This window comes from Malus sylvestris, chromosome 16 (genome assembly GCF_916048215.2).
Source record: "Malus sylvestris chromosome 16, drMalSylv7.2, whole genome shotgun sequence".
In the NCBI taxonomy this organism is placed as follows: domain Eukaryota; kingdom Viridiplantae; phylum Streptophyta; class Magnoliopsida; order Rosales; family Rosaceae; genus Malus; species Malus sylvestris.
The window spans coordinates 3,625,221-3,637,478 of record NC_062275.1 but is presented as its reverse complement, the minus strand read 5'-3'; the positions used below and the strand labels follow the sequence as shown (position 1 = coordinate 3,637,478).

The 12,258-nt window shown below is 41.5% G+C and overlaps 1 pseudogene; it reads left to right on the top strand.

Moving 5' to 3' along the window:
- Nucleotides 1–971: 971 nt before the first annotated feature.
- LOC126607029 (D-aminoacyl-tRNA deacylase-like) lies at nucleotides 972–9,357 on the top strand (annotated as a pseudogene).
- The last annotated feature ends 2,901 nt before the right edge of the window (nucleotides 9,358–12,258 follow it).

Genomic DNA, 12,258 nt, shown 5'->3' with positions numbered 1-12,258 from the left:
CCCAATCCAAGACCTTCATCGTCTTCATACTGTCGTGGGTGGGCATCATGTTCCTTACCCACCACTGGGTTCATAAGGATTTAGTGATTTGGGTTTCAATGGTAATCGTGTTCCTCATCAACCATTAGGTTCACAAAGATCTCGTGATTTGGGTTTGAACGAAGACCATAGGTGGCGACGATTGCCCACAACGTTTGGAGGTGGTGTAGTTATATGGATCTTGTTGGAGGAGGAAGAGACGGAAGAGAGCATAGAAGGAAGACGGTCTTAACTAGTCTCCTCATTTTCGGGGTCTCTCGCTAAGAACTTTTAGCAAGTCTATTAGTCCACACGAGTCCTCTTTAGTCTCATTAAGCATAATCCCAGTATGTAACAAACACTGGACTATAGTCCAGTCTAATCCAGTGAGAGTTAAGAAAGCTAAACAAACTCACCTTGAGAGACCTAACTAACACACAAGCACATGAACCACCTTGATTCAAAGGTCCGATTTAAATTTTGATCAACAATCATTCATAGATTTAAGATTATAATATGATCTAGTATTATAATGTATCCCTCAGTAGATATGCAAGTCATTTTCGGTCTCTTAATGATCCGAAGTTCCATTAACTCTCAAATCTGGTTCACTTAGTACTTTTACTATCATGAAAGTAAATGAAACTGATGTATTGATTAGATATGGACCTCCACCCTTTGAAGCATACAAGATAAACAAAAGTCATTATCTCTCAAGGCATAAAAAAGAACTTAATGTGGACTTAACACATTCACGACAATCCTTTGATGATGAGAAGTTAGAGTAACTTCGGCTTAAATACACTCATTCTACATCTGCCATATAAAGATGGTAGTGGCACGCCTCAGCACTTAGTTAGTTTTGATTGCGAACCTCACGGCCTACACCTGAAGGCCGACAAAGGCATCTTTCAAAACTGACTATGTCCTCTTCTTGTAGTCCGACAAGCAAGCGAGAGCCTGACAGCCAACCAAAGTGCCAACTCTTCGAGGAGCTGTGTGCTCGAGCTAGGGACCCTTACCAGTGAAATTCCTGCCCGAACAGCCCTCACTAGCCATGCCTGGGTGGGACCCTTCCCCTTCCTGTTTACAGGACATGGAGGGGTTTGCTAATGGAGGAGGAGGAGTGAGGGTTTTGCTGCACAACAGGGGAATTGTGGAAGAAGACGACTTGGACAGGCGGTGGGAGGAGGCCACCGGGGAGCGAGTCAACGAGGTGATATTCCTGAGCAAACACACCGCCGTCTCCAACCGGCCGGCACTGACGGTACACCCGATCGGAATCCCTCATCTGCGTGAAGGCGAGGCTGGGCCGCAAGACGGGAAGCCGGGTTGGGCTGCGCCGCCGAGCTCCTGCATTGGACCCTGGCTCAGGCACCTGAAGAAGCTTGCCCAATCCCACAACTTGGTTCCTGAGTTCGAGGTTTCTTTCTCACTCTCTTGATCTCCGTTTTTAATGCTCGTCATCTGTTTGTGTAAATGTGTGTGTTCATATTTTATATTGTTGTGTATGTTTGAATGTAGATTACATTGGAGGGTACGCATCATGGACCGGTAACGAATATACGCCCACTATGTTCGTAGAGATTGGTGAGTTTTTTATGAACCCCGTAGCTCTTATGCTTTTCATTCTGGAATTACATTGCATGATGCTATTTGTTCTTTTTGTTGGAAGGGAAAATTATACATGTTTTCATTGCGCGGCATGGATTTTTACTTTCCTCCAATGCGTTTTTAGTAATCTTATGAACATTTTTTTATACCTTTTGATGATCAGTTCGTAGAATCGATTTATTTCGTTCAAAGGGTAAAGTTTACTGCTTCTGCTTTTTCTATTGTTGTAACTGCTCGGTCTGAAGTTTCGGTATATAACATGGTTTTTCGTATTTTTTACCCTGCTCTTGAGGGTTTCTTTGTTTTTTTTATTTGTTCCTTCTGGTTGATATAGGCGGTACAGATGAGTACTGGAAGAGGCAGGATGCAGTACAAGTTATTGCTCTAGTTAAGTAGACAGTTAACAATTTCAATCATTTGAGCAAGAGTCGTTGATACGTCCTACTGTTGAATAAATACTTTCCCTCTTCGTAACGTTTCTAGTTTTCCCTGATCTTAAAAAAAAATAGAATAAACAACTCATGAGAGTAAATTGGTGGCAATTTCTGTTCTTGCAGTTGGTTTGGGAAGGACTTGGGCTTGGAGGAGGAGCTGCTGTTGGAAACTGGAACGGGTATAGTCCTGTAAGTTCTTCTTGGATTAAGTGGTGGACATTATGCTCCTCGGCACATGGATATAGTCCTGTAAGTTATAGCATTTTACAGTTTGCTCATATCCAGCTTTATTCTTTGTTTCCTTCTTTTGCGGTTTGATGCATCACTTATTAACTGTGAACTGAACCTCATCATTTTAATTGATCGTGTTGAAGTAAATAGGTAAATAATCTGCTAAAAACAAATGGGATTACTAGACTATAGATGGCACTTTCTTCATCTCCCTCCCCACCCCCCACCCCCCCTCCTTCCCTCTTCTCGCTTCCCCTTTCATCTCATTGAAATTTCTATGCGTTGCATTTACCTTTTTTCACATGTGAAGGTCACTTATTCTGTGAATATCTTGTACTAGTCTGATTGCTACAACAACAACAACAAAGCCTTTTCCCACTAAGTGGGGTCGGCTATATGAATCCTAGAACGCCATTGCGCTCGGTTTTGTGTCATGTCCTCCGTTAGATCCAAGTACTCAAGTCTTTTCTTAGGGTCTCTTCCAAAGTTTTCCTAGGTCTTCCTCTACCCCTTCGGCCCTGAACCTCTGTCCCGTAGTCACATTTTCGAACCGGAGCGTCAGTAGGCCTTCTTTGCACATGTCCAAACCACCGGAATCGATTTTCTCTCATATTTCCTTCAATTTTGGCTACTCCTACTTTACCTCGGATATCCTCATTCCCAATCTTATCCTTTATCGTGTGCCCATACATCCCAAGAAGCATCCTCATCTCCGCTACACCCATTTTGTGTACGTGTTGATGCTTCACCGCCCAACATTCTGTGCCATACAACATCGCTAGCCTTATTGCCGTCCTATAAAATTTTTCCTTGAGCTTCAGTGGCCTACGACGGTCACACAACACGCCGGATGCACTCTTACACTTCATCCATCCAGCTTGTATTCTATGGTTGAGATCTCCATCTAATTCTCCGTTCTCTTGCAAGATAGATCCTAGGTAGCGAAAACGGTCACTTTTTGTGATCTTCGCTAGATTGCTCCGGTCATTAGTGTGGATAAGTATATAAATGGATAGAGATAGGAAAGCAAACACAAGATGTACGTGGTTCACCCAGATTGGCTACGTCCACGGAATAGAGGAGTTCTCATTAATTGTGAAGGGTTTACACAAGTACATAGGTTCAAGCTCTCCTTTAGTGAGTACAAGTGAATGATTTAGTACAAATGACATTAGGAAATATTGTGGGAGAATGATCTCGTAACCACGAAACTTCTAAGTACCGGAGTGTGGTATCGTCTTGACTTGCCTTATCTGTCTCATAGGTAGATGTGGCGTCTTCTCTGGAAGTACTCTTCCTCCATCCAGGGGTGGTATCTGTAACTGGTGGAGATGCACAAGGTAATGTATCAATTTCACTTGAAGCTTACTTGTAGTTTCAGGTTTGGTCAAGCGCGATACAAACCATGTAGTAAGAGTCCCCCAAGTCGCCGGGCTAGGGGATCTGCTGAAAGAGGTGACAGACAAGGTAAGCAATCAGAGCTCCGGCTGATTGTTCACATTCTCCCTATCTTACAGGCAGCATGAAGGATAAAGAGAAGAAAAATGAGAAGAGATGATATGGGATACTTTTGCTTTTGAAGAAGTAACTTTCCACAGGCTTATTCTTGAACCGGGCTTGAGGGTTTTCTGGTTTCCTCCAGAGTATAAGGCCGACTGAAGAATTTGAGGGTCAAAACAAGTCCATCAAATCTAGAGTATGTTCGACCCTGCTGATATGGGATACTTTTGCTTTTGACAGAGTAGTGGATGTATCGGCACGTGTGCTGTTACGCTTGTCTCCACATGCTTCCTTGTATCCTTCTCACTTGCCCTATCTGTTCCTCGGGCAGATGCGGTATCTTCCCTGGAAGCATAAGATGTTGAAGATGAGTACTCGAGAGCAATGCCAGGTAAGTAATCAGGTAAGGGGTTCCAGGCAGTCAGTTCCTGGCTGGAAGCTTGATTCCAAGTGCTGACTGATTGCTCTTTTTCTCCTTGTCTTGCAGGTAAGAACAAGGCCAAAGGAAAAGACAGGGAAAAAGCATGATATGGGATACTCTTGCTTTTAACCCTGATGATATGAGATATTCTTGCTCTAGTATAGCTTGTTTACAGAGGTATTATCGGGGGGGAAAGAAAGCTGAATATTTCGAAAGGCTTCGTTGGGAGTGCCCTCTCAGATAAGAGAAAGGGTTGAGCATTTTTGCAGGTATGCCTGTCCGTTAGGGATAGAGGTCGACATATATAGGAGTCTCCCTAACATCAAGTAATAATGTTATTCCTTTACCCTGCTTGGTCATAGCACGGTAGTGGGAGTTGCCAGCTTCACATGTTTTAACTCTGTCAGAGCACTTTGAAAAAAGTGGTCTGTGGTATCTGGAAAGCTGATGTTGCGTGTGAAGATTACAGACAAGCTTTATCCAAGGAGATCCAGCTCTTGAAGTTGGGAAAGTGGTGCCTCTTCGGTTTTCGAACAAGCAATCTTGTCGGGGATCTGGCTCTCGAGATTCGGAGAACGATGCCTCTTCGATTTTTTAGAAAGCAATCCTACTGGGGGTCTGGCTCTCGAGATTCGGAGAGCGGTGTCTCTTCGATTTTTGAGAAAGTAATCATGTTGGGAGTCTGGCTCTCGAGATTCGGAGGGTGGTGCCTCTTCGATTTTAGAGCAAGCAATCTTGTTGGGAGTGTTTTCTCGAATGTGAATAAAGGTTGGGCATGTTTGCTAGTCTACCTTGCCACGAAGCACAGAGGTTGACACACAGGGACTTTCCAATTATCCAGCAGTGGTACTGTTCCTTTACCCTCTCTTCGATTTTTGAGAAAGTAATCATGTTGGGAGTCTGACTCTCGAGATTCGGAGGGCGGTGCCTCTTCGATTTTGGAGCAAGCAATCTTGTTGGGAGTGTTTTCTCGAATGTGAGTAAAGGTTGGGCATGTTTGCTAGTCTACCTTGCCACGAAGCACAAAGGTTGACACACATGGACTTTCCAATTATCCAGCAGTGGTACTGTTCCTTTACCCTCTCTTCGATTTTTGAGAAAGTAATCATGTTGGGAGTCTGGCTCTCGAGATTCGGAGGGCGGTGCCTCTTCGATTTTGGAGCAAGCAATCCTGTTGGGAGTGTTTTCTCGAATGTGAGTAAAGGTTGGGCATGTTTGCTAGTCTACCTTGCCACGAAGCACAGAGGTTGACACACAGGGACTTTCCAATTATCCAACAGTGGTACTGTTCCTTTACCCTCTCTTCGATTTTTTAGAAAGTAATCATGTTGGGAGTCTGGCTCTCGAGATTCGGAGGGCGGTGCCTCTTCGATTTTGGAGCAAGCAATTCTGTTGGGAGTGTTTTCTCGAATGTGAGTAAAGGTTGGGCATGTTTGCTAGTCTACCTTGCCACGAAGCACATAGGTTGACACACCGGGACTTTCCAATTATCCAGCAGTGGTACTGTTCCTTTACCCTTGTGGGTAATAATATGGTAGCTAGACCTTCAAAATTTATGTGTCTAAACTTTGTTAGTGTTGTTTCTTTGCAATTCTTTTACCCTTCTTGGTCATAGCGATGTAGCGGGAGCTGCAAGCTTCACGTGTCTCAACTTTGTCAGAGAACTTTGGCAAAGTTATATGTGGTACCCATGAGTTACTGTTGCGTGTGGGAAGTGGGTGATTGAACAGTACGATTCATGTGCTTTCTACTTCGCCAGAAATCTTCGACAGAATGCCCATAATTTCCACAAAGCTGAGTGTGCGTGTGACAGGTGCTGACAAGGCTGGAAAAGTAGGTGCCTCTTCGATTTCTGAGATCGGCCCTCGTGGTCTCTTAGCAGCCCAACTTCTGAGAAAGCAAGCCTCTTCGATTTCTGAGATCGGCCTTCGTGGTCTTTGAGCAGCCCAGCTTTTGAGAAAGCAAACGCCTCTTCGATTTTTGAGCAGGCGCCTCTTCGATTTCTGAAGCTTCGTCGAGTGCAGATTTTTATAGGGGCTGACATTAAGTTCCAAAAGTTCCAAAGCACACTTGAATATCCACCAGTAGAAGCTCCATTCTTGCATTTCTAAGATCTTGATTTGTCTGACCTCTTCTCTCTTCAACACCTTTGAAAATGTCTGGCCACTCCGACCGTCGTTTTGACTTGAACCTTGTTGAAAAGGCAGCCCCGTCTTCTCCAGACAACCTATGGCGCCCATCCTTCGTCTCCCCTACTGGTCCTCTTACCGTTGGGGATTCCGTGATGAAAAATGATATGACCGCTGCGGTAGTGGCCAGGAACCTTCTCACTCCCAAAGATAACAGACTACTTTCCAAACGGTCTGATGAGTTGGCTGTTAAAGATTCTCTGGCTCTCAGTGTTCAATGTGCAGGTTCTGTGTCTAATATGGCCCAACGCCTATTTGCTCGAACCCGCCAAGTTGAATCATTGGCGGCTGAAGTGATGAGTCTCAAACAGGAGATTAGAGGGCTCAAGCATGAGAATAAACAGTTGCACCGGCTCGCACATGACTATGCTACAAACATGAAGAGGAAGCTTGACCAGATGAAGGAATCTGATGGTCAGGTTTTACTTGATCATCAGAGATTTGTGGGTTTGTTCCAAAGGTATTTATTGTCTTCGTCTTCTGGGGCTGTACCGCGTAATGAAGCTCCAAATGATCAACCTCTCATGCCTCCTCCTTCTAGGGTTTTGTCCAGTACTGAGGCTCCGAATGATCCCCCTCCGGTGCCTTCTCTTTCTGGGGCTCTACCGACTGCTGAGACTTCTCCTAAGCAACCTTTGTGAAAGCTCCATCTTGTTTGTTTATTTTGACTCAAGTATATGTACATATTTGTAACTTATCGGGGATATCAATAAATAAGCTTTCCTTCATTTCAACGTATTGTGTTAAATACACCAAAGCCTTCTTCGCTAAGTTCTTTGAATTTTCTTTTGTTGAAGCTTGTATGTTGAAGCTTTGTGAGTGGAGCATGTAGGTTGAGGTAGTGTTCCCTTAATTTCCCGAGTGAGGAAAACTTCTCGATTGGAGACTTGGAAAATCCAAGTCACTGAGTGGGATCGGCTATATGAATCTTAGAACGCCATTGTGTTCTGTCATGTGTCATGTCCTCCGTTAGATCCAAGTACTCTAAGTCTTTTCCTAGGGTCTCTTCCAAAGTTTTCCTAGGTCTTCCTCTACCCCTTCGGCCCTGAACCTCTGTCCTATAGTCGCATCTTCTAATCGGAGCGTCAGTAGGCCTTCTTTGCACATGTCCAAACCACCGTAACCGATTTTCTCTCATCTTTCCTTCAATTTCGGCTACTCCTACTTTACCCCGGATATCCTCATTCCTAATCTTATCCTTTCTCGTGTGCCCACACATCCAACGAAGCATCCTCATCTCCGCTACACCCATTTTGTGTACGTGTTGATGCTTCATCGCCCAACATTCTGTGCCATACAGCATCGCCGGCCTTATTGCCGTCCTATAAAATTTTCCCTTGAGCTTCAGTGGCATACGGCGGTCACACAACACGCCGGATGCACTCTTCCACTTCATCCATCCAGCTTGTATTCTATGGTTGAGATCTCCATCTAATTCTCCGTTCTTTTGCAAGATAGATCCTAGGTAATGAAAACGGTCGCTCTTTGGTATTTCTTGATCTCCGATCCTCACCCCTAACTCGTTTTGGCCTCCATTTGCACTGAACTTGCACTCCATATATTCTGTCTTTGATCGGCTTAAGCGAAGACCTTTAGATTCCAACACTTCTCTCCAAAGGTTAAGCTTTGCATTTACCCCTTCCTGAGTTTCATCTATCAACACTATATCGTCTGCGAAAAGCATACACCAAGGAATATCATCTTGAATATGTCCTGTTAACTCACCCATTACCAACGCAAAAAGGTAAAGACTTAAGGATGAGCCTTGATGTAATCCTACAGTTATGGGAAAGTTTTCGGTTTGTCCTTCATGAGTTCTTACGGCAGTCTTTGCTCCTTCATACATATCATGTATAGCTTGGATATATGCTACTCGTACTCCTTTCTTCTCTAAAATCCTCCAAAGAATGTCTCTTGGGACCCTATCATACGCTTTTTCCAAATCTATAAAGACCATGTGTAAATCCTTTTTCCCATCTCTATATCTTTCCATCAATCTTCGTAAGAGATAGATTGCCTCCATGGTTGAGCGCCCTGGCATGAACCCGAATTGGTTGTCCGAAACCCGTGTCTCTTGCCTCAATCTATGCTCAATGACTCTCTCCCAAAGCTTCATTGTATGACTCATTAGCTTAATACCCCTATAGTTCATGCAATTTTGTACATCGCCCTTATTCTTGTAGATAGGCACCAAAGTGCTCATTCGCTACTCATTTGGCATCTTCTTCGTTTTCAAAATCCTATTGAAAAGGTCAGTGGATTTAATATGTAATAAAGAAATATTTATTGATGATAGATATAGTGAAGAGATTTGGTTTACTCCTTGAACATAGTCCCGTTCTTTGCAAGTACAGGAAAGACCGGGTGTGGGTAGGCCATCTACTTTCGGGTTATTCCTTGCCGATGGAAGATCCAAATCAGTCCAAAGCAGGAACAAATGCAAAAGATACGAAAGACTTTGGTGGAACTTGGAAACACGCAATCAAAGCAGCATTTGAGGGTACCCAGTGGGCTTTCCCTGGTGGGGAAGTTATAGCTCATCTTGATCAAACGTAAGTTACGTCTTTGTTAATACGTGACTGGCATATCAAACATTTTTAGGTCCCAAAAGATGTAATCTGAAACACAAGAGGGTTGAAAGCTACAACTCTTAGGCAAGCCGACGTCTGTTGATTGCATGAGAGATTTTGTTTTCGCTTGCGGAAGTATTATTGAAAAGTTATCTTATACAACTTTTGATTGTTGATTGCAGGAGTTTTAAAAGCTGGGAAAAGAACGCTATAACGGCTTTCTTAGGCGAGCAGAACATCAAAATTGGCAAACCCAACGATTTCAACTAGATTCGATGAATTGCTTTGCATATATAGTGTGATTTTTAACGATTTCTTCTAAAACTTGGATGAAGCAGCAAGCAAATATGAATTATAAATGAAATACATATTTTTCCAAATCAGTTTGTCATTGTGATGTAACGTTGAATCTGACTTCTGAGGCTTGAGTTGAGCCCACGAAAAATGCTTGGGCCTATGGGCTTCATCATAAAAAACATGGGCCGCCTTGCGCTGGAAACAGAGAGCTAAAAATTAATGAAAATTATGAAGACCCAATGCAAGAAAAAAATTAAAGAGCAAAGCACTTGGCTTGGCTTTCGGAAGAGTTACTTCCAACGGGATGCCCCTATGGGGCGATTCAAGTCAATTAAGTACCGATATGCTGTCACTTAATATTTTACTCTAGTGATATTCTTCTTCACTTATAAGTGGGAGGTTTTAGGTTCTATTCTCGCCAAAAGCGAATTTGAACTATATTATTATGGCTAGTCCAACGTGAGGCTTAATCCGTCACGTCTTTAGTGTAGATATTATCGTTTGTTAAAAATAAAAAAGTACTGATATGCATTTTAATTTCAAGGCATAGCAACACCTGAGTTTTTAAATACCGTCACAACGACACACTCAATGCATAGAAGTTCTTTCGAATCTTCTCATCTTTGAAACATTAAAATATAGTGAAATAAAAGTAGCATTTGGCCTTTGTGAATAAACCTTTCCTTAGTCTGAATGCTGGATTAGTCTCCGTCAGTGTATTTTCTCATTGATTACTTGATTAAGTTTTTCTGAGTTGACAATTAGTAATTATTAATGACAATTGCCAAAAGCATGCATGAACCACCACACTAAAATTAGGGTTCGTCATGTCTTACATAGACAGTCTTTCTTTGGGTGGGGGTCCACTTTAAAGTTTGGGCTACAAGTTTTCTTTTTTTTTTCTCTTTATCCCTTTTCTCTTTAGACGATAGTGATGATAATGATGGAGTGAGTTTGACAAATTATTTGTGTTGTTACCTTAATAATGATTAAGCTCTCGTTTAACGATCGTTTGGTGTTAGTTTTCATTTGGAGGTAAGAAGAAGAGGGAAGGAAGGATGGTGGTGTACATTTCACTGCCGGAGGCACTGAGGGACCACCAAAATGGTTCCTAGCCAACCTTGCCTTTTCTTTTTCTTGCTAATATAATCAGTCTAGTACCTTTAATATTCAAGTGTTCTAAATCGAAACTCTTTTCAGTTCTAGATCATACCTCATTTTTCTCTCTATCCCTCTTATTAAGGTGCAGTCTTCACTTCTCATCTTTATTCTACCAAGTTTTCTTTGGCTTTAATTGCTTAATTACTCTAAACCTCATATTTAGGTTTTTTGGGTTTGTGCAATGTTTTAGTTCTATCTATTGAATTTAAGGTTTTTCAATTTTTATGTGTATTACTCCAATGTCTCATGTAGGAGTTCAAATTCCCTATACATGTGAGAGGTCCTCAAACACATGAAATTATAGCTCCGCAACTGAAAATTGTAAAATAAACGTACAAAAAAAGGCATGCAAACTAAAAACTAAAAACTATGTTAAGTTGTTTCCATTCATTCTTTTTCTTTCTTCCCTCCTTTCACCCTCCAAGCACACAAGAAAAAAATACAAAAACTAAAAACAAAACAAAAAGTAATTATTCAACAAGCCCGAAATCTTATCTCAGAAATATGACCTGCTTGAGAAAATGGAATTAGTTAGAAGATGCATCGAACTACGTATATAATATTGAACACTTTTGACAATTTCTCATCTGTAAGCTTCCACCAAGTTTTTGCTTCTTATAGCAGAATGCCAAGTGTCAATTTTTTAGAATCATGCATATTTTACGTCAACTTTTTTTGAATCACGCAGATTTTATGTCCAACTTCTCTATCATGCATATTTAGAGTAAAAATAATCATGTATATTTGACGATAAATGTTATGTGGATTCTTTTAAAAGTGTAACTTTTCGTGGACTTTCTATTATCTCATATTTTTTGCACAATATTTCATAATGTTGACAAGAGAATTGTAAACCATTGTATAATATTGCCATAGATAGCTTTACAGAGAAAGAGGGAAGAAGAAAGGAGAATTAAGAGTTTAGACAGAGAAGAGAATTTCAGAAATGTATTATCTTTCTTGTTAGTTACAAACTAATTGTTACAAAGCTTATATAGTTTGCATTTGTAGCTTACACTCTAAGCTACACTATAACAAACTTTAACTAACATTGTAATCTCTTGACACATGTCTAATTCACAGCCATAGGATCTTTATACTCTTAACAAGAATTAACGTTAAACTATGAAATGACAGATAGTCAACGAAGAGTTCTAATTTGAAAGAGTTCCCTTAGTATTTATATTAAAATGAAAATGGAGTTCAAACTTCAAATTATTATGTCAAGTTCAACACGCAAGGACAGAGAGATGAACAAACTAAGTCTTTAAGTACTCTCCAATTATTAGAAAGAGAATTAGAAACCAGAAATGCAAGAACGCAATCCAATGCCAGCACAGATCGCCCAGATATCCGCAGCTCCTGGTCATTGCTTTCCATAGTTTCGATCACGAAGGAGAAAGTCAACAATCCAAGGGCCAAGCCTACCCTTTTCTCAATTCGTTGGCATCGTTGGCAACACCTCCACCATTGGATCAAGCTGCACATGACATTCTTTCATATATATATATATATAGTAAACATAAAATATTAATGCGATAAGGGTTGACGGTCCTACATGTGCGACTTTAAAATTTTCTGTCTCTTGGGTACCAGGTGACAACCTATTTGTCTTAATTAGTAAATCCAACAGCATGGAATTAAGCTTGAAGGGTGGGGCGGGGGGTATGATCACTCCACTCTCATCCATGTCGTATCGACCGACCAGGTCACTTTCACATTTGCAGGGGTTATATTCTGGAGGAGACATAGAAACACAGCAAATTTGTTATTGTTTCCTGGCTTATAAGCTTATTTGACCTAATTCGTGATTTTGGTCTCTC